The 3,889-nt window shown below is 28.2% G+C and overlaps 1 non-coding gene across 1 annotated transcript; it reads left to right on the forward strand.

The window, feature by feature from the left end:
• Positions 1-719: 719 nt before the first annotated feature.
• Positions 720-792, forward strand: TRNAF-GAA (transfer RNA phenylalanine (anticodon GAA)). The gene has a single exon. It is a non-coding gene; the product is annotated as a tRNA-Phe (tRNA).
• Positions 793-3,889: the final 3,097 nt, after the last annotated feature.

The raw sequence follows: 3,889 nt of genomic DNA on the forward strand, positions 1-3,889 counted from the left end.
TTCAAATTTACAAAAAAATAAAAATAAATTGTTATTATTCCAGTGATATGATGTCTGGGTCGAAAGAAACAAAAGCACACAATAAAAAACCCACATCCTGTCCATAAAAAAGAAAAAGAAAACCCACATCCTAAATATTTTCAAGAAAAAAGAAAAGGAAAGAACATAACCAAAAAGCCACACCCTCAATATTAGCAGTGTCCGCGGTCTGAATTGGATCGGTTTTGGAAGCAAAAATCATCTGATCCAATCTCTTCAGTTTGATCACATAATCATCCATTCGGTTTGGACTTTTTTCAAATCCGTTCCAATCCAATTTTTTTGGGTTTGGATTCAAATGGTGTTCGGTTTTTTGAAAATCCTAAAAAAAAATTCTTCATTATTGCTCAAATAACATCTTTTCAGTCTATTTGGATCTGAGTGGAGTTTTTATTTTTCTTATCACAATCACAAGTCTTGGAATATGTGAAATATGTTTGGAATATGGAATTAAATATATATGATAGATGTAGAATTCGTTTTCTATATTTCTATATGAGAAATGTACAAATAAACATCTTATCTTTAAGCAAGGAGTCCTCATATAAATGATTAACAATACATAAGAATTACTATAATTCTATTAAAACTTACAAAGTCTTCTTTTTCGTGTTTTTTTAGTTGACATAGATTAAAGTAATCTAATAAAATAATAAAATGAGTATGATGCGTCAAGAATGGTCGGGATAGCTCAGCTGGTAGAGCAGAGGACTGAAAATCCTAGTGTCACCAGTTCAAATCTGGTTCCTGGCACATAATTTGTTTGTATGAGTATCTATTCCCAATATTTATTTGAAAAAATATAAATTTAGGGAATAGATACATATTTATTTTTATATTAGTGGTTTATATCATGCTATATATTTTTTCATCTAGGTGTCTAGAGATATACTCTTTCTAAATGAGTACAGAGTAGGTGTATGTTCTAGGTATATTCTGTATATAAAAAATGAATTATTCGATTTTGGTTGCCTTTTTTTCTCCGCTGCAAGAAAGAAGATTAATACTTTTTCAAGAATATTCAAATGGTTAGATTTGTTGGTTGAAAGACAAAAAAGTCTAATCTAGGGAATTCCGGGGTTTGAATAGTCTAAATTCATCTCAGGTAAATTATAAATATAATCCGGCTAGTTTATTTTTATTTTTCTCATTTACATTTAATGAGCATCTTGTATTTCATAAAAATTAGGGGTAATATAATCTTTACGCAACGGCCATCCTATCCAACTTTCTGGCATTAAAATACGTTTCAGACACGGATGATTATCATAAAAGATTCCCAACATATCATAAGATTCCCTTTCTTGAAAATCCGCACTTTTCCAAACCCAAAAAATAGAAGAAATTCTGGGGTTTTTCCTCGGGACAAATATTTTTATACATACCTCTTCTGGTTGATCTATGGCATACTCTATTCTTGTAAGATGATACACACTAGCTAACAGTCCTCCCGGTGATACATCATAGGCACATTGAGAACGTAGATAATTGTAACCATATACATACAAAATGACAGCAATGGAATGCCAATCTTCGGGCTTTATTTGTAAGGTTTCTATTCCGCGGTAATCGAAACCCAAAGATCTATGAACTAGTCCATGTTTGACTAGCCAAGCAGACAAATGACCCTGCTTTTTTTTTTACTTCTCCTGCCCTTTTTTATTTTTGTAAGTTTGGTATAAATATTTCTCATTTTTATTGCGATGAAATTTTTGAAGATTGACTTGCTATTTCTTCTTTTATTTTGTACCAAAGTCTCCTATCTAATTCACCACTTTGTGGGAGGATACTGAACTTTTTTTATAGGAAAGTAGACGATTTCATTAGATGATTTCCATTCATAGGAAAGTAGGTACATCCTGCATTTGAAGCCAATAATTTAATTGAACACAACGTGTCACACACAATATCAAAAAATGATAAAAATTAAAAATAATTTTATTAATTAATAGTAACATTGAGAGGACATAATGTAAAAAAAGAAGATATTAGATAGGAAAATGACTCAACTTCATTGATAATTGAGTAACAAAGAAATCAATAAAAGATTTGTTAAGATACTAAAAGAATCAACTTGACAGATTTAATTTATTAAAAAGATGGAAAAATGATATAATTCCAAAATAATACGTCTAGACCAAAAAATACAAAAGTATACAATAAAAAGGCCACATCCTCATTATTTTCAATTTTTCAGGAAACTGAAAAAGTAAAGAAAAGAAAAGTAAAGCACAACAGAAGGTGCAGACCGTGGTAACACAATGTTTCAAAACCAACACTAAAGAATTAGGATAAAAATTATAAATAATTATATTGATTAATAGTAGCAGTTACTAGATATAATGTACAAAAAATAAAATATTTGACAGGAAAATGATTAAATATCAGTGATAATAATTTCACACAAATATATACAGGAGTATACAAGTGTTAGTTAAAGAAATAAAAGATTTTTTACATAAGAAACCAAACAGAAAAAAACTGACACAATCAACTGGACAAATTTAAATTTATAAGCAAAAAAAAATCTTTTTTATTCCAATCGAAAACCCCACATCTAAATATTGTCAGAAAAATATAGAAATAAAAAGATATATATATATATATATATATATAATTATATATATTTCCAGAACTTAAAAAAACAAATATCCTATGTTTCTTTTGTTAGATGAAACACTAACTTAAAAAACTGACGAACTCAATCTGAAAATTAAAATTTACAAAAAAAAAAAATTTGTTATTATTCCAGTGATATGATGTCTGGGTTGAAAGATACAGAAGCACACAAAAAAGAAAACCTACATCCTGTCCATAAAAAAGAAAAAGAAAACCCACATCCTAAATAATTTCAAGATAAAAGAAAAGGAAAGAACACAATCAGCACTCTCAATATTGCCAGAATAATAAAGAAAAAGAAAGAAAGATATATTTATATTTATATTGGAATAAAGAAAAGCAATAAAAAGACTAGCAAAACTCAACTGGACCGTGGTATTGACAAGCCATATATATACTCAATCTTGAAAGCAAGAAACAACAGCACACAATCCAAAAGCAAAATCTTCAATTTTTTTGTAAAAATAGAAAAGAGAAGAAAAGAAAAGAAACAGAGAAGAAAAAGAGAGAGCATAAAGAACACACCTTGGTATTGACAACTTCGGAGCATAGTCTCTAAACTGAAAAGGCTTTCTCGATCGTTATCAACAGCAAGAACACGCAATCCTATCGGAAACCTGTCTCCTATATCATCATTGTTATCATCATTCACCAGTGCCATTGTCTCCTTAGATACCATAAAGAGCAAGATGAATATTGACCGTTCCAGTAGTTATTATTCTGCCTTGTGCTTGTTTGATTGTTACTGCAAATATATATATAGGCTTGCCTTACCTCCGTTTTATTATCTCGGCGAATCTTTTATTTCCTCTTTCTTCATTCTTCCCATAAATATTTAATATTACAATCAATATTTCTATAGATTTTTTTTATAGTTATTTAGCTACTAATTAAATTAATTATTTATAGTTATATATACTGATTTATATTAGCTTCAAATTTATTACAGTTTTCATTACCTAATGTGTATTTATAAAAATAATAATTGCGTGTGGATGGGATAGCTGAGAAATATATATTTTACTTTTTTCCTAAATTTTTTTATTTTAATTATGAAAAAAATGAGACAGGCTTGGGTTGAGAATAAATTAGCTATATAACTTATAAAATTAAAGAGACTAAATATTAAAAAAAAATTACCATTTAAATTTGATAATTATATATAGGTAATAATAAGTCTTTTTACAGTGTGTGTGTATATATATATATATATATATATATATATATATAT

Source organism: Gastrolobium bilobum, unplaced genomic scaffold (genome assembly GCF_033153095.1).
Source record: "Gastrolobium bilobum isolate Gb01-03AN ecotype WA unplaced genomic scaffold, APGP_CSIRO_Gbil_v1 utg4103, whole genome shotgun sequence".
Lineage (NCBI taxonomy): Eukaryota > Viridiplantae > Streptophyta > Magnoliopsida > Fabales > Fabaceae > Gastrolobium > Gastrolobium bilobum.